This window comes from Chenopodium quinoa, unplaced genomic scaffold (genome assembly GCF_001683475.1).
Source record: "Chenopodium quinoa cultivar QQ74 unplaced genomic scaffold, ASM168347v1, whole genome shotgun sequence".
In the NCBI taxonomy this organism is placed as follows: Eukaryota; Viridiplantae; Streptophyta; class Magnoliopsida; order Caryophyllales; family Amaranthaceae; genus Chenopodium; species Chenopodium quinoa.
Genome location: NW_018743510.1, coordinates 4,482,561 through 4,501,975, shown reverse-complemented (window position 1 = coordinate 4,501,975; position 19,415 = coordinate 4,482,561).

Sequence of the window (19,415 nt, the reverse complement as noted above, 5' to 3'; positions counted from 1 at the left end):
CCTAGCCTAGCGATGCTTGTTGGGCTGGCTATGCGCCAGCGCCTAGCATGCTAGCAAGGCTAGCCTTGCGATGCATGCTAGGCTTGCGATGGCTGGGCGCATGCCTAGTGCGCCTAGCATTGTAATGCAAATGCTAGCTCGAGATAGCCTAGCCTTCGCATGGCTAGACCAAATGCGAGGCTACAGCCTAACTCGAACTTGTAACTTGATTGATTTCACGTCTCGTCGAATTCTAAATTCGACTCGACTTGCGACACTCGGCCTTGACGCTCTAAGCTCGATATCCGACGTCTTTGTTCGTAAAACTCTGACGACTCATCAAATCCTTCGGATTGATTCGTTGTCTTGGATCGGTTGTTCGATTGGGTTTGACCCGAAGGGTTCAATCAAGATTAAGCTGTAATATTAATTGTACATTAATATTACTGATCGGAAGCGGCCTCCACCTAGGCATTCCGATCACTTGACCTTACTGAAGAATTAGCTTTCTAATAATTATGAACCCTCTACCGGAATAATACACTTGTTGGAAGGACACCATTCCTTTCAATCTCCCACTTTCCTTCCGGACAAGTGTGCAATTTGTGTACAACCCTTTACCTATGTCGTTTATTGTCTCTTCATGAACTATAAGGTAAGATCCTTCGTCATCCTTATTACGTCCAGAAGTGTTTCTGAATTCCGAGTATGACTATCAATAAACAGATGATTTCTAAAATTCATCTAAGCACAGCCATGCATTTTCACAGTCTCGCTCTTCGAGAGGTCTTATAAACAACAAAGACAGCTTCCTAGTCGCCTGAGTGTTGCCGTTATAATCTCCATTTACGGCAGACGTTTGACAACATCAAGAGGACTTGCAATACTCATGATTGAGGAAAAAGGTTCCGATAGCTATAATGAGAAATATACTTATGACGATTTGATATCTCTTAAAGTATTCTCATAGGTCTATCCGGTACATTTCTAAACTAGTACCTGTGCAAATGATTTATGACTATCATGTCCTTGTAGCACAAGAAACGGTGCTATAAATCATACTACACTCTAATCTCAAGTGTTCATTAATCGTCCATCGTTTAAACAACCTTGATTAGGGATAATTTTCGATTAAAATATTCAATGTTCACTTAACAGGTGTTCCTTTATCCAAGACATGGTCTTGATACCCTGTTTTGAATATTCTCAGAAAACGAATGGACTCATTATTTAATTCTACACCACAATTAATAGATATGGAGTAATCATAAATTTTTAGAAAATTTAATTGCTCCAAAATTGAATGGTTCAACATAGTGTTTTACATTAAGACATCGAGTTTTAATCAAAACATCTATACAGGAAATCAAAGCCAATCTTCAATGTGCTTGATTCCCATTGCCTCAACGTGCTTGTTGTGCTTCACTTGAGACAAAGGTTTAGTCAGAGGATCGGCTACATTGTCGTCCGTTCCAATCTTACAAATTCTGATTTCACCCTTGGATTTCCATTCTCTTATCATGTGAAATTGACGCTTGACATGTTTGACGTTCTGATGTTCCCTTGGCTCCCTGGCCTGAGCAATAGCTCTATTTTTATCACAATAGAGATCTATAAAGGACCCTTAATTGAGGGTACAACACCAAGTTCACCAATGAACTTACAAATCCAAACTGCTTCCTTAGCTGCTTCCGAAGCTGCCAAGTATTTGGCTTCAGTTGTAGAATCTGCAGTGGTGCTTTGCTTAGCACTCTTCCAACTAAACGCTCCTCCATTAAGGCAGAATATGTACTCCAACTGCGACTTGGATTCGTCTCTGTCAGTCTGGAAGCTTGCATCAGTATAACCTTCAACAACCAACACATTACATCCACCATAGACCAAGAATTTATCCTTGTTCCTTTTCAGGTACTTTAGGATATTCATTGCCGCAGTCCAATGCGCCTCTCTTGGGTCTGATTGGTATCGGCTCGTAGCACTTAAGGCATACGATACATCTGGCCTAGTACATATCATGGCATACATGATCGATCCAATAAGCGAATCATATGGAATCTGACTCATTTTCACTCGCTCATCAGGTGTCTGTGGACACTGTTTCTTCCTGAGAGTTATGCCATGGGAAATGGGTAGGTGCCCTCTCTTGGCCCCTTCAATGTTGAATCGTGCAAGTACCTTATCTATATAAGTACTTTGGCTCAATCCAATCATCCTCTTAGATCTATCCCTATAGATCTTGATGCCTAATATGTATTGTGCCTCTCCCAAGTCCTTCATTGAAAAGCACTTTCCCAACCAGCCCTTTACGGACTCTAATAGTTTGGAGCTGTTTCCAATGGGTAATATGACATCGACATATAAGACTAGGAATGCGATGTCACTCCCACTGACCTTCTTCTAGACACAAGACTCATCTGGATTCTTGATAAAACCAAACTTACTAATGGCTTCGTCGAATCGCAAATTCCACCTTCTGCTTGCCTGCTTTAGTCCATAAATGGACCTTTTAAGCTTGCATACCTTCCCGGCATTGCTTGGATCAACAAAACCTTCCGGCTGTGTCATATACACAGTTTCTTCCAAAATCCCATTAAGGAAGGCGGTTTTGACATCCATTTGCCATATTTCATAATCTTGATATGCATTGCATTGCAACTGGCGGAAAGGTTTCAGTCTAGCTTTGTATATAGATACATTTCTATCTTTGTCTGTTTTCAATTTGAAAATCCATTTGCAACCAATAGATATGTAACCTTCGGGCAAATTAACCAAGTCCCAGACTTGATTTTTAGACATGGAATCCATCTCGGATTTCATGGCCTCTTGCCATTTAGCAGAGTCGGGGCTCGTCATAGCTTGTTTGTATGTCGCTGGCTCATCTCTATCCATAACTAGGATGTCTTGATCTTCGGTTAAGACAATACCAAGGTATCTGTCTGGTTGAGATCTTGGCCGTTGCGACCTACGCAGGGTAATAGGTTGAGCATTTGCATTGTCGGTTTGACTCTGACCAATGTCAACAGCTGCTTCTAAAGCACTTTGATTGTCAGTTTTTTCATGTTGACTTTGTTGCTCTACCTCTCGAACTTCATCGAGTTCAATTTTCCTCTTACTTGTCATTTTGGAAAGGTGTTCCTTCTCCAAAAAGACACCATCACGATAAACAAACACTTTGTTCTCGGATTTATTGTAGAAGTAATACCCTTAGGTTTCTTTTGTGTAGCCCACAAAGAAACATTTGTCTGATTTTGGGTGAAGTTTGTCAGAAATTAATCTCTTGACATATGCTTCGCAACCCCAAATCTTAAGAAAAGACAACCTTGGAGGTTTCTTCGTCCATAATTCATATGGAGTCTTTTCGACAGCTTTTGACGGAGCACGATTCAGAGTTAGTACCGTAGTTAGAAGTGCGTGTCCCCAGAAAGAGATAGGAAGTTCACTAAGACCCATCATTGATCGAACCATGTCTAACAAGGTTCGATTTCTCTGGTTGGATACTCCGTTCCATTGTGGAGTTCCGGGAGGTGTCAACTTTGAAAGAATACCATTTTCTTTCAAGTGATCGTCGAATTCATGGCTTAAATATTCGCCACCTCGATCCGATCGAAGTGCTTTTATTTTCTTGCCAAGCTGATTTTCAACTTCACTCTGAAATTCTTTGAATTTCTCAAAATATTCAGATTTGTGTGACATAAGGTAGACATAACCATATCTACTATAGTCGTCGGTGAAGGTAATGAAATATCGATAACTTTGTCTTACGGGTGTACTCATTGGTCCACATACATCCGTATGTATTAGACCCAATAAGTCACTTGCCCTTTCTCCCAACTTGGAGAATGACTGCTTTATCATCTTGCCTAATAGACATCCTTCGCAATTTTCAAACGACTCCAAGTCGAATGAGTCAAGAACACCTTCTTGAAGAAATTTCTTGATGCGTTTGACGTTAATGTGGCCAAGACGACAATGCCACAAGTAGGTTGGATTCGACTCGATGGTCTTAGCTCTTTTGGCGGTATCATCAATTTGTCCAAACATATGAAATTTTATAGAACATATAGACACGACATTTTAATAAACCAACCATTAATTAAGTCTTGTTCTTAAAATAGTTTGGTGTCTAACACCATAGATCAAAAGTATGTTCAAAAGCATAAGAAACATCCATTGTTTAATTACAAGTTATAGACAAAATAAATGTGCCTACAAGCACGATCAAAAGACCATCGTTGTCGTCCGCTTGTTGATGCACATGGTATCCAATACCTTCTCACTCGTGATGCCCTCCCACTTTGTTCCTCAAAAGGAAACATAAAGCGAGTTACACATGGTATCCAATACCTATGAATGGCTTTAAACACTAGTGTTAATGAAGATACCTGAGGCAGATGCCACATTCTTCTCTTCTTCCTCCTTTCGGAAGAGCTTGCATTCCCTCTTGTAGTGGCCTTGCCACCACAATAGAAGCATCGCATCCTTGCCTTGTTCTTAAAGTCCTTCTTTGCTCTTAAGGGCCTCTCGGTCACTCCATAGGCGATGGCTCGGCTAAGCAGTTGCACCGCCTCTTTTAAAGAGCGTACTCCTTTCCCGCAGCTATATGCACTCTAAGTGCATCATAGCCCGAGTGGAGCGAAGCAAGCAAGATGTGCCCCGCCATCTCATCCTCCAATGAGATTCCGAGAAGCTGCATGTGTTTGAAGAGCCTAGTCATTCCAAGCACATGAGATTGGAGGGGCATGCCAGGTCTCAATTTGGTATTGTAGAGCCTTGACCAAAGCCAACGCCTTTCCTTAGCAAGACAACCCACATCCGGTGGCTTTATCTTCATGTTTGAGAGTGACCTAGTCAAATCAAACACGAGTCCATCATAGTTGCCATTGTCACTCTTGGTGACTCTTATATTGACAACATCCTCCAATGATTTGAGGAAGATATCCGGAAAATAGAAGGAGAGCTTTTCCTTCCAATCTTCCGGGATGGAATTAGCCATAAGATGTGAGACTTTCTTGCAATTGGAAGACCATTTATTATGAGCCTCATCGCTTATGATTCCGTTAGAGAAGAAGCTTGGAATGGGAGTATCAAGAGTGTACTCCAAGGAACAATTCCGAAGAGTTTTTCTGAGTTCCTCCTCCCACTCCTTGAAGTTGACCAAGTTAAGGCTGAAAGCCAACTTGTCGGGGAGTTCCGAGCACATAGAGTTGTTGTTTGAGTTATTTGCAGACATGTTTCTACAATTGAAAGAATTTGAAATGAAAAAACCATTCATAAACCAATAAGTTTGAAATTTAAAGTGTTCATGCAAATTTTCAATTTTATTGAGCATTTTATCCACGCATTAACATTAGTCCCTTTTAGGCGAGAATAAAATGATTCCAAGATCCAAAAATCAAAAAGTGATTAAGCATGCTTTGGCTTGTCTTAACACTTAATATTTTAGGGTAAGCATTCCAATTGCTAATAGCTCCAAGCTACTCTTGATTCGATAAAACGTCGCATCTAATGCTTCCTTGACATTTTATCTCTATTGCCACGACATCTAAGGACACCTTACTGATATCGTTGAGCTTAACCAAGACAACTTGTATACCTAGTATACCTTATGTTCCTAGGGAAGTAGTGATGCCTTGCTTTGGCGTAGCCCATCACATATAGTAAATGGATGAATGGAAGATATATTGTTTCACAGGTTTCGTGTAAATGGCAACTAGTGGGGCCCGATTAGGATAGTAAATACGGACTGCGATCCGTTATGTATTTCTTGTAAATCTAAATACGGTATGCGTACCGTTGCGTATTTTTGTACCTTAATATTTAGATTAATCCTAGTCGTAGTAGCTAGTTATTTTATTTTGGCGGAGATGTCTCAAGACGACGTTTCTATGAAGACGAGCCAAGGTGAAGACTCTAGGTATAAAAGTTTCAAATATATGTAATTGGCCATCATTATTACTTATACCGTTGCAAGACGCGCCAATCACATATGGTAATAATGCATGCGTTTTTGATCGGAAGCGGCCTCCACCTAGGCATTCCAATCACTTGACCTTACTGAAGAATTAGCTTTCTAATAATTCTGAACCCTCTACTGGAATAATACCCTTGTTGGAAGGACACCATCCCTTTCAGCAAGTGGATTTCAAGTTAAAAATCGACAAAGATGGAAATGTATCCATATACAAAGCCAGATTGGTGGCAAAAGATTACAGGCAAATCATGGCGTTGATTATGATGAAACCTTTTCACCAGTCGCCATGCTTAAGTCCGTCTGGATTATCTTAGCAATTGCCGCATATTATGATTAAGAAATATGGCAAATGGATGCCAAAACCGCCTTACGTAATGGGCTTTTGGAAGAAACTATGTGCATGACGCCGGGAGGTTTTTTTGATACAAGCAATGCTGGGAAGGTATGCAAGCTTAAGAAGTCCATTTATGGATTAAAGCAGGCAAGCATAAGTTGGTATCTACGATTCGATGAAGCCATTAGTAAGTTTGGTTTTATCCAGAGTCCAAATGAGTCTTGTGTTTACAAGGTTAGTGGGAGTGACATCGCATTCCTCGTCTTATATGTCGATGACATATTGCTTATTGGAAACAGCATTCTAATGTTAAAGTCCATAAAGGCCTGGCCTGGAAAGTGCTTTACAATGAAGGACTTGGGAGAGGCACAATACATTTTGGGCATCAAGATCTATCGGGATAGATCTAAAAGGATGATTGGATTGAGCCAAAGTAGTTATATTGATAAGGTACTGGCACGATTCAACATGGAAAGGGCCAAGAGAGGGCACCTACCCATGTCACCTGGTATAACTCTCAGTAAGAAGAACTGTCCACAGACACCTGATGAGCGAGAGGATGAATAAGATTCCATATGCTTCGCTTATTGGATCGATCATGTATTCCATGATATGTACTAGGCCGGATGTATCGTATGCCTTGAGTGCTACGAGCCGATACCAATCAAACCCAGGAGAGGCGCATTGGACTGCAACAAAAAATATCCTAAAGTACCTGAAAAGGACTCAAGGATAAATTCCAGGTCTATGGTGGAAGTAATGATTTGGTTGTTGAAGGTTATACCAACGCAAGCTTCCAGACTGACAAAGACGACTCCAAGTCACAGTCAGGGTACATATTCTGTCTAAATGGAGGAGCGTTTAGTTGGAAGAGTGCTAAAAAAGCACTATTGCAGATTCTACAACTTAGGCCGAATACTTGGCAGCTTCAGAAGCAGCTAAGGAGGAAGTTTGGATTCGTAAGTTCATTGGTGAACTTGATATTGTACCGTCAATCAAGGGTTTGATAGACCTCTATTGTGATAACAATAGAGCTATTGCTTAGGCCAGGGAGCCAAGGGAACATCATAAGGTCAAACATGTCAAGAGGCGATTTCACATGATAAGGAAATGGAAGTCCGAGGGTGAAATCAGAATTTGTAAGATTGAAACAGACGATAATGTAGCCGATCCACTCACTAAACCTTTGCCTCAAGTGAAACATAACAAGCACGTTGAGGCAATGGGAATTAGGCACGTTGGAGATTGGCTTTGATTTCCCTATTCATGTGTTTTAATTAAATTTGAGGATTTTAATGTAAAACTACACTATGTTGAACCATTCATTTTGTGGAGTAATTTAATTTTCTGCAAAATTATTATCACTCCATTTCTATTTAATTATGGTTTAGAATTAAGTAATCAGTCTATTCGATTTTTGAGAATATTCAAATCAGGGTATCAAGACAATGTCTTGGATAAAGAAATACCTGTTCAGTGAACATTGAATATTTTAATCGAAAATTATCCCTAATCGAGATCATTTAAATGATGGACGATTAATGAACACTTGAGATTAGTGTGTAGTATAGTTTATAGCACCGTTTTTTGTGCTACAAGGACATGATTGTCATAAATCATTTGCACAGGTGTTTGTTAGGAACTATATCAGATGACCTATGAGAATACTTTGAGAGATTTAAAATCGTCATAAGTATATTTCTCATTATAGCTATCGGAACCTTTTTCCTCGACCATGAGTATTGTATGTTCTCTTGTTTGAGTACTAGTCCGTTTTCTTGATGTCCAACGTCTGCTGTAAATAGGGATTATAACGGTAACACTCGGGCAGCTAGGTCCTCTTAGTAAGAGATGCAAACAATACAAGATTGGGAATGTCCCCCTATTGACAATAGGGAATATGTCTTTGTTGTTTACAAGGCCTCTTGAAGAGCGAGACTGTGAAAATGCATGGCCGTGCTCAAGTGGATTTTAGTAATCTGCTCATTGACAGTCGAACTCGGAAATAGAGAAACACTTCTTAACGTAATTAGGATGACGAAGAATCTTACCTTATAGTTCATGAAGAGACATCAAGTGACATACGAAATGGGCTATACACTATATGCACACTTGTCCGGAAGGACAAGTGGGAGATTAAAAGGAATGGTGTCCTTCCAAAAAGTGTATTATTCTGATAGAGGGTTCGGAATTATTAGAAAGTCATTTATTCAATGAGGTCAAGTGATCGGAATGTCCTGCTGGAGGCTTCTTTCGATCAGTAATATTAATGTTACAGCTTAATCTTGATTGAACCCTTCGGGTCACACCCCAATCGAGTAACCGATCCGAGGCGATGAATTAATCCGAAGGACTAGATGAGTTATTAGAGTATTACGAACAAAGACGTCGGATATCGATCTTAGAGCGTCGAAACCGAGCGTCGTAAGTCGAGTCGAAGTTAGAATTCGACGAGACGAGAAATCAAGCAAACGACAAGTTCAAGCTAAGCTATAGCTTCGCATTGGCCTAGCCATGCAAAGGCTAGGCTAGTATAAAGCACCAACCGCATCGCATGGCTATGCCGCAAGCTAAGCATGCATGTGCATGCTAGGCTTGCTGGCCGAGCATGCTTGCGGGGCTGGTGCACCTGGTTGCACGCATATTAGCAGCTGGTGCGCCATGCATGCTAGTGTGCTGGGCCTCGCACTTAGCCCCAAGCATAGCAGCAGCTAGGTTGTGCCTAGCATGAGCATCGCATTAGCAGCAGCGACGTGCTATGCGTGCGAGTGTTGTGGGTTGTGCGTGCTTGCATGCTGAGCAGCACCCAACATAAGCAACGCGGAAGTAATAGTAGTCCGCATGGCGTCATGGCCTGCTTGTTGTGCATAGGCATATGCGGGCTTGCTGGCAGGCCCAGCCATGGTGCTAGGCGCTAGCGAGGCAGCCTTGGCAGCCAGGCAGCTCATGCGTCTGCCAGCTCATGCATGTAGGGAGACCGGTTTTGGTGGGTTGTTTGGGGAGCAAGGGGAGGTCGGTCCCCCATTGTGGTCCTCACCTAACCCCCTTGCTCACCTCTTAACACTTGGCGTTTGTTGATTCATTTGCATTTCAATTTTGAATTAATATAAATTGAATAAAGTGCATTTTACCAACTCTCCCACATTGATGGGAGATTGGAATTCAAGAGCTCCCTTCCCTATAAATACCAATCAGGGGGCAATAACACTCAGCAAGGTCAACAGCAGAATTAAATACCAAACACCCTTTGTTCTGTTAACAAGGCTGGGGCAGCAAATGACAAATGCACTCCAGTTCGATCTAACACCCCTGTGACCCCATCATCAACTCCATTTCAAGCCCCATCATCAACTCCACTTCAAACCCCATAACCAAAATCAAACTGCCACCACTCCCATCCCACCTTAAAGTAACACTTGTACCTTTACCCCCTCAACAGATTATATAGTAAAAGACCTAGTGATTCGAGCAAAGAAGAATGCACCTACTAAAAACCAAAACATGTCAGCCAAGAATAAGAAGAAGAAGAACCTGAGCAAAGGATAGTGCAAGGGAAAAAGGAAAGAAAGTTCAAGCACATCAGTGATTAATCTGACAGCAGCGATAAGAAGAAGTCAGCCAAGTATAAGAAGAAGAGCCCGAGCAAAGGAAAGGGCAAGGTAGGGGAAAAAGGAAAGTTCATGCTCAATCAGTGATAACTTTGACAACAGCGCAAGTGGACAACCCAAAGAAAAACCCCCTTATGTGTTTGTTATGGTAATTCTGTTACTGCTTGAGATGGTTTTGCAGTGTTGGCATTGTTGTTGGACCTTGGAATATCTCCTTCTTATTAATTATTTTTTATTTTGTTGTTATTTTCAATAGCCTCCTAATGTTGCAGCAACAGCACAGGGAATGCAGTGGGGTGGATTAACTGGCCAACCGTTGTCTATGGATCTTGCTTAGAATAAGAATTCGATGGCAGTCACGCGTTCAATGATCTATGCCCAACAACAGAACCAATAATTCTTTATCCAACAACAGAACCAACAGCTCTTTGCTCTCCAACAGAATCAGCAGCTCTTTGCCCAACAACAGAACCACCAGCAGCAGGTATTAGCCCAACAGAAGAACCACCAACATAAGATATTAGCCCAACAGTAGAACCAGCAGCAGCAGGTGTTAGCCTAACAACAGAACCAGCAGCAGCAGGTCTTAGCCCAACAGCAGAACCAGTAGCAGTTATGTGGTGGAGTAACTAGCCACAATGTAGAGGCTCCCAACCAACGCATACCTATGGCTCCTAGTAACCGTAACCAACGTATGTCGGGTCCCCCCGTATTCTAAAATTCAAAATTTTATGGCTGGCCAATATCACCAACTGTCGGCAAGTACATTGAATATGGTATACTTCCTTGGAAGCTTTTGTTGTTTGTGATTATTTTACTAGGTTGTAGTGTTGATGACTGGAAAATTTTATTTTATAGGGAACTTTAACTCAACACAATGTTGAAGGACCCTCTCAAAACAATGTTCAAGGCCCCCCTATGAATTATTCTTCCGTGGGAGGAATCCAACTGTTAAACATAGCCACACTTCAATATTTTACGAATAATTTTAGGAGATGAACAGTGTATTTGATTGAATTATTAATTGTAGTTTTATAATGTAAATGTATATTTAATGAGAAAATAAACACAAAAATGGCAAAGCTATAAGTCGTGTAAAGTTTTTCGGGATAAATCACAATGATGGCTTGACCATATACCGTAGAGGGGAAACCATTATGAAGCCATTATTATTTCCAATATTAAAGTAGTAGTAATAGTTCAATACAACCAGCAGAGTTTCCAACATTAAAATACATCAATAAACAAAGATCATGTTCAAACGGATCAGTTTCCTTGTCAAACAATCCATTGTTCTCAATAAATGATTACATTGGGTCGTATCCACTCCGTTCATCTAATTCTCGCATAATCTCCCTTGCATCATCTTGCTCTGGATCATAGTCCCTAGTGCCATCAGTCCGATATGTCTGCAATTAAGGAAGAGCAAAAATAGTATGAAATCAAACCAGTGTAAAGAAGTATGAAATCAAACCAACGACCTTATATTATGATCTCTGAGTAGGACATTACACCAACGTATTTGTGTGATGAACCAAAATAAGACAAGTACGAAATAAATACCAAAAAAGAGATCTAAATATGCTAACATATCAAATTAGTGCATCTTTATGTTTACATACCAACTATTTACTGAATTAAACCAAACACTTCATATATAAGAAATTTAAGGGAACATAATACTATTCTTTAGTTAGTTAACAACATGTTATTAACTTATCATCATGTAACGCTCCATCTAAGTGTAATTAAGTGTAATCTAGTATCTTCCCCAGTTTATTTATGAATAAAAAGTTAGAAGATAATGGTCGTACTTAACAAATTTGATTCAAAGTATAAACTAACAAATATGTTAATTAACAAATACCTTAAGCTCTACCTCCAGCAGACCAAATGTGATTCCAACACCTCGATGCAAGTACCAGGGCTTGAAACCAGTTGCATTCCTTCCCATAACAACACCTTCAGGTCCATCATCATCTCCGAACGCTTGAAAATCATAACTAGGAGGTAGTTGTTTCCACAACCAGTTGAGTAATGAAGCTAGAAAGCAGCTCTATGTAATTATAATGACTGCTGGGTTGAAATATTCATCGATTTTCAAAGAATTGTCTATGAAAGACGCCTAGTTAAGCCTATGGAATTCCAGAACACAATGTGGTCTTCAATTTCAAAAGGGTCTCTATTCTCTGCAACCACTGAACTAGAACTCACCTCAATGGCAAAATACCTTCACTTTGTCTTGCTCAATTCAAGTGATTCCACCTTGATGTACAGGTTATAAACCTTGGTGTCCAACACCATTACGTGCAGCATATCTGTGACTGATCCAATGAACAAATAAGTGGGCGCCTGAGGTAACCAGTAAGGAGTCAACTCCGGTCGAACTACGGGCTCTGGATCAAACAGGGACAGTCAGAATTTAGGAACCAGAGTATCCTCCACATTATGAGCGAAGCACTTGTTAAAAAAAGCTACAAGTTTTCCCGCATAATCACCTAGGTCCTCCATGTGTGGTACATGGGAAGGAGTGACCTTATCATTACCTGTCTTCATGAACTTGGCCCTCCTACCAAACAACCTAATCAAATCCTTCCCCTCCCTCGTCGCTACCATTTCATCACGAACATATTCATCTAGAATGGGGTCATCTAACATAGCAGCTATTTCGTCAACATATTACTTGCAATCTGTGTAGTCGAGCTCAGGTTTATTTGGCCTGTTTCTTTGGAAGTACAAGCAATTTTTGGGGTGTAATTGGAGTGTGACGAATTTGTTGTTATTAATTTGTCGGACGAAATGACGGTGGTTAATGGACATGGTGCTACGCTGTAGACACCTGATTGTGCCTCCAAAAACCAAACGAAGTGATGAGTATTTTTCACGTTTTTGAATAACGAGTTCGGTAAAGAGTTGAAAAGTCTCGTGAAGTTCCCTTAGGCCTTGACCATATTCCTAACCTTACCTAAAATATTTTAATCCAAAATTATTCATTTCGTGCCTTTAAACGCAAAATCATTCATTTCGTGTCCTTAAAATCTTTCATTTCTTGTCCAATTCATAAAAACGTCCAAATTAGTTTATTTTGGTCTATAACCCTGGTCCAATTATTGTTTAGTTTGATGGGGCCTGAAAAAATCTTTCCAACGATATATTATAAGCCCAAATTCGAGTTATAACGGATAAATTATGACCAAAATAATAAACCGAGCCCAAATCGGACTGAGGTCCACCTTTACCTACGTCCCAACGATCATGTGGAGGGTCCAAATACTTTAATCTCAATCCTAAACCGATTAGGATTCCTTAAGACCTTCTAGAATCCTTTCTATGAAAGATAAAGATTAAATAATTTGATATTGAATAAAACATCCCTTTTTTGATAATCCTAATCCCAATCGAATTAAAAGACGGTCAAATCTAGTTTTCAATAAACAATAATTATAGTGAAACACTCAATAATTATGTTCACTTTGTGACAAATTAATTCGTATAATTTATTTCATTTAAAGGTAACAGTAATTTTTAGTAATTTACATGCACGTTGTTATATGTACTGTACTGCATTAATGCTTTAATTTAATTTGTTCAAATTTAAGAATTATTAAAGGAGCTAAAAATTTGTTACACAGCCAAATCAATTTTTTAACCGTGTCATTTACCTTTTACTTTTGCTACAATTAGATCTTCACCCAAACCATTTGACCCTATACCTCTTAATATTAAAATTAACCCCAAACGCGATGATTCCATCCAAATTAACAAGATGTCCATCACAAATCAACTTGCTAAGTTGCAACTTTCATCCTCTTCTCAAACTCTATCTTACCGCCCAAAAGGGGCGGTGATGTACTTTAGTCGGGTGAAATCTGAAAATGTCCCGAAATTTAACGACTCTCAATACTTCTACAATGATCAAGATTTTACCGAAATGAATCAACTCAGTTTGGGTCATTTGCATTCTGAGTTGTGTTCTAGTCAGGAGTACGGGGCACCTTAGGGACTCCATTCAAGGTGATGCGTAGCGTATCGTCCCCACTAGAGATACGACCAGCTTATATGCCCTTAATAGATGATGCTGCCTCTTATATGCACAAAGGGGCGGTAATTTTATGAAGTAGTTTTGCTACCAAGAATGTCCTTCATCACCTTACTATATACCTAGGGAGATCGTTCCTACTTTTTATCTAAAGGCGTTTGTTGATTTGGATGAAGTACCAACTTTCGCCCTCCCCACTGACTCTAGGGAAGTCATACTAGGGGCTAGTAAAGTGGGGGTGCATGTGATGGAAGTTCACACTCCATTGTTGTCTATTTGGCTTACGGTAAACTCCGATGTCACTCAATTTAGCGGCACTCGATACTTCGATGTTGCAATAGGATCTGAAAGTGGTGATTAATTCTTAAATGGGTTGAAATTCCTTAAAGGCAACATTGTTGATGTTTTGGGTGAAAACAATAGGACCTTCGGCTAGGTCCTTTCCTGTGGGCTAAAGACTGATCTCGGTCCAAGTGATGACTGGGCCGAGGGTTTCCTACACAACAAACATACGTAAACCGTCCGATGCCGAAGTCAATACAATGTTTTAGAAAGAGAAAGCTATGCAAGAGTATTAATTGCTTGAGGCTTGAATTGGATGAATGTAGAAAGAGAAGAGTGAAGGCTTTTATTTCTAGCTCAATAGATGAATGGACTTTAGACCAAGTGGGCTTGCCACCTTGGCTAGGTCTTGACTGACTTGGCATGTGGATGGGAGAGTTGAACCTTGCTTTGGGCTTCAAATTGGATCATTTGTGGACTGGCCCAATCAGGGTGAATTGGACCCAAACAACTTGCCACTCAGACCTGATTCAGAAGAATGACGGGTCGATTTTTGACTTTTAAAATTGGAGGGAAGCAAATGATTGAAATTTGAATTTGAATTTTGGAAGTTATTGAGGCAAATAACTGTCATTTTGGGAGAATAATTAGGGAATTTGGAAGGTTTAGTGGGTAATTAATTTCGGGAAATGTTTAGGCTGCATTGAAGCTGAGTTAATGGGGCTTTTAGCGGTACAAATTCCTAGAAACTTGTTCCGGAAACCTACTTAAGCCACTCCTCCCAATCTCTCTCCCCATTTCTTGCAATTTCCATTCTCGTTCTTCACTATCACCACTACAAACCAATTTCCTTCTTCCAAATATTCTTTGCAACCCCGTGCCTGAGACTGAAGTTCGTTGCCCCGAGCATATAGATCGGCGAATTCCGCCTCTAACAGAGGTAATTTTCTCCGAAACTTGTTCAGATTTCATTGATTTTTTCAAGCATTTCCTTTTTTTCCCGATTTCTTGATTTTCTAGACAAAAAATGGCTCGAGATCGAGGTAAGAGCCCGGTAGTTGCTAATGAGGAGGAGGAAGAGGAAATTCCTCAATTGTTTCCTCGGCGCAATCGACCACTTGGGCCGATGCCGCCCTTAAGTAACCAGAACCTTCGTCCTAGGGTGGATACCGGGGCTTCTTTGAGCGTGGTCCCCATTCCTGTAGTGTCGATGACATTGGTGCCTTTTCGAGGCTCGGAAAAGGCTAGCACCTCCGGAAGTGGCTCCGCGGCTGGACCCCGGGAGTTGCCATCTAGAGCCAGAGAGTGGGATGATATCACCGAAAATTACGGGCTGATGACCATTGCTCCGTATGACTGGTGGGTCGAAGGGAGTGCTCACCATTGCCTTACCGAGCAAATAGAAGTCTTTTACGACATTATGGAAGAGGACGGGAATTGGTGTCGATGACCACTACTGAGGATAGAGTTCATCGGCCTCCTCATGGTTACATTGGGGTGTACACCAGGCAGCTGCAGTTCAGGCTCCGGTTTCTCCTACACGACTTCGTCGTTAGCATGCTGAATGGGTATAATATCTCACTGTGCCAGCTTACCCCAGCCAGCATCCGAAGGATGATGACCTTCCTTTGGGTGTGCATTTTTTATGGGTTCCACCGAGCGTCCGAGTGTTTCAGAAGCTTCAAAAGCTAATGCCGAACCAACATTCTGATGAGCATCGCAGTGCTGGCTGGTGGCGGATAAAGACTCAAAGAGGGCAGCTCACCACCTGGCCGAATGACACTTCGGATAAAGACTGGCAAGGCTAGTGGATCTGGGTTCGGGCCCCTGCTGAGGAGGGTCATCTGAACTACTTTGGGGGACCGAGGTATCTGAGCCAACCAGATCCTCATATGAGCATGATCGGACCGGATGTGTTCAATAATCAAGAAAAGGAGCTGCTGAACCTTTTCGACAAGAAGAAGAATCCGGGGGGGCACTGGCCGAATGGCCCAAGTGCCAGCAACTTGGCTGCCCTGTTACCACTACATCTTCCAAGAGAAGATGCTCGCTGCTGTCGACTTAGCCGAAAGTACCAAGATGGGAAGAAGTTCGGCTGGGGCCGAAGGCCTTTGTTTTTTCTTTCTACTTTTACTCACTGCTTTTTTCGTGCTGACTAACCTTTTGTTTTTGGGTTTTCAGTGCTGCACGAAGGAAACTGCGGCATTGATTATAACAGGCTCGGCATAAACTCTACTAGACGAGTGATAAGGAGCGCCCCTGCCATCACTGACTCTTCGGTCCGGGCCCCCTTTCTGCGCCAGTCAACGCTTGAAATAGTCAGTTGTGCTAAGTATTCAAAGCAGAAGTCCTGGTTCCTGAAAAGGGATCCCTCCTATCTCCTGGGCCCAAAAGAACAAGTTGTTGTTGTTGCTGCTGTGAGGGCAGGAAAATTTGTCGGGGTTTCAAATATAGCGTTAAGCCTCTAAGGGTGGTAAGGCCTAGTGAAGGCAGTGCCGAGCCATCTACCTCTGTTGCTGATCCTCAAGTACTCAGCGCAAAAGACAAGTAATTACTGAGGACTTCGGTGAGCCTTAACCTTTCTCTTCTCTTCTTTTTATTTTTATTTTTTTTATTTTTTTATTTTGATGATGCTCATACTGGTCTTTACCCCCTGTCTCTTCTGCTATAGTCTAACGAAGAAGCAGAAGACAAAAGAGAGCCAGCCGAGCAAACATCTTCTTCGGCCGAGTCTTCTGACAAATAAATGGTTGGTCAGAGGAGGAGAAGAGTCGTCATCAACCCTGGGCAGTATTAAACTGCCGAGCCTGCTGCCAAGAGACCTCGGTTAGATGAGGACCAACCCGAGGTGATTAAAGAGAAAACTCTTCCTCCTCCTGAGACTCAGGACGAGGAAGTGCAGCAGAAGACTCCCACGGACTTGACTCCTTCACCATCTCCTCGGCACGTGGTCGAACCTTTTGCTGATGAGGTTCGGAAGGAAGTTGATATGCTGATTATCCAGCCCGAGGATGATGATGTGCATATTTTGGGTGAGGAGCCTAAAGATTTTAATGCTGAGGGTCTGAAGGAGATCGATGAAAAAGTTGAGGATGCGAAGGACTTCGACATGCCTTCGATCTCAGCGGGCAATTCCTTTAGAACCTTCCCATCTGCTGAGATGGGGTTTGAGTCTGCCCCCCTACTGATTGTTCCTGATGCTGCTAGGAACACTCTTCTTTCTCACCGAGCCTCAACAATTGAGTTCTTTAGTGACTTGTCCTGCCTATCCGATTTGGAGAAGGCGAAGATTTGGTCCCTTCGGGCCGCAACTGAGGTCTCTGAGCCCTTCGTGAGGGTTCAAGATCCATTTGCTGAGAATCAAAAGCTGCTAATGCAGGTAAACTTGCTTTTTCACTTAAGGTTTTTGAAGAATCAGCGAGTAAGTTGCTCAGAAGTCTTGGACTTTGGGAGCAACATTCTCTTGATCCTTAAAATTCTTCTCCTGTTTTTTTTTTTTACTTCGGCTGATATACCTTTGAACCTTGTAGGCCGTTCATAACCATTTTATGGCTATGGAATGAATGGAGAGCTGAAGGCCAAGGCTGAAAAAGCCGAAGAAGCTGAGTGCCGAGCTTAGCTTGCTGAGCTAAAGAGCCAGAAAGCAGAAGAAGAGTCCGCTGCATGCCGAGCTCGTAATGGCTACCAGCTTCCGTGACTTTTTCCAGGAAATAGAACAGTCCATCTTCCCCTGGATAGACGAGGGTCAAGCCTTGATCCAGGAGTATAGGGCAGAGGATATTCCTAACTTCAAGGCTCATGTGGAGTAGAAGATGCATAAGGAAGCCGAGGCTCGGTAGAAGCTGGCCGAGGACTTTCATGAGAGGGCTGCTCTGGCAGAGGCTGATGCCAAGCAGAGGTAATCTGAGCTAGAGGCTGAGATTCAGCGACTAAGGGCTCAGTTGGTGTCTAAGGATGCAGAACTTTCTAAGGCTGGGCTTAAACTGGAAGGCAAAGATATTGAACTTTCCAATGCAAAGGTCGAGCTGAATGGCGTCCGGAGCCAGCTGGAGGTGCAGACTGAAAAGGCTGCTAGGGCTCAGGTTGATCTTGAGGCTGCCTAGAAGTTCAAGTCAAAATTTATACCCAAGATCAATACGACGAGGGTTTTGACAACGGCTTCTAGGTAGCTCGACGCCTGGCTTTTCATGCTGATCCAAGCATTAACTAGGATGCAGCTGAAGAGTAGGAGATGGATACCAACCACCCGAATCTGCATATAGCCCATGATGCTGAGGTTGCTTTCCTCACTCGTCAAGCTGAAGCTGAGGCTCGAGCTGAGAAGGAAGCAGAAGAATTCAAGAAGAAAGAACCTCAACTTGCTTCCTCTTTAGCTTGTGCTGGGACTTCTGAGGGCCCAGCTGCTTAGCCTGATCCTACTAATGTTGAAGCATAGGGATCCGGCAGTCGTGTTCAGAGTCTTGCGGATCCACTTGTGCCTAACTGCTATTTCTGCCGCATCTGTTTTGCCTTGATTTTTGCTTCAGCTTGCCTTGTACAAACTCTTATTTTTGCTTTGTCTTAAGTAGTTATACCAGTTCGGCAGTTGTGTTTTCCGCTTGTGGGCGGCTGCCGATGTAGAATTTCTTTGTGTTTAACTTTGAAACTCGTACTTTTTAATGTGCCTCGGATTTCCAAGCATCTTTGAACTATCAATCCACTGTTTGGCCTTCATTTCCTATACCTTGCTCTTTTCACTACTAGAAAACAGGCCATTTCCGACAGAAAAATTCCGTCAGAATCACCCTGAATTCCGTCGGAAAACCCGTTTCCGACGGAATTACCGTCCGAACCGGTTGTCGGAAAACCGTTTGTAGAAAAAAAGACCTTTTCCGACGAAATTTCCGTCGGAATAGTTTTTCCGACGGAATTTTTTCGTCGGAAGAGGTTTTCCGGCACCGGAAAGTCCGTCGGAAATTTCCGACCAATTTTTATTCCTTCGAAAACTAGTGCAATTAAATAAAAAAAAAAACAGGTCGCACCACCACCGGTACGGCCTGCCACCACCTTTAGCCACCCAAAAAACCCATTGTCAACCCCACCCTACCCCGCCTGCCCAGAAAAACCCACCCACCACCTTAACCTGTATCCTTCCCCACCACCCTAACTCGTATCCTTTCCCACCACCCTAACCCTAACCCATATCCTCAATCCACCACCACC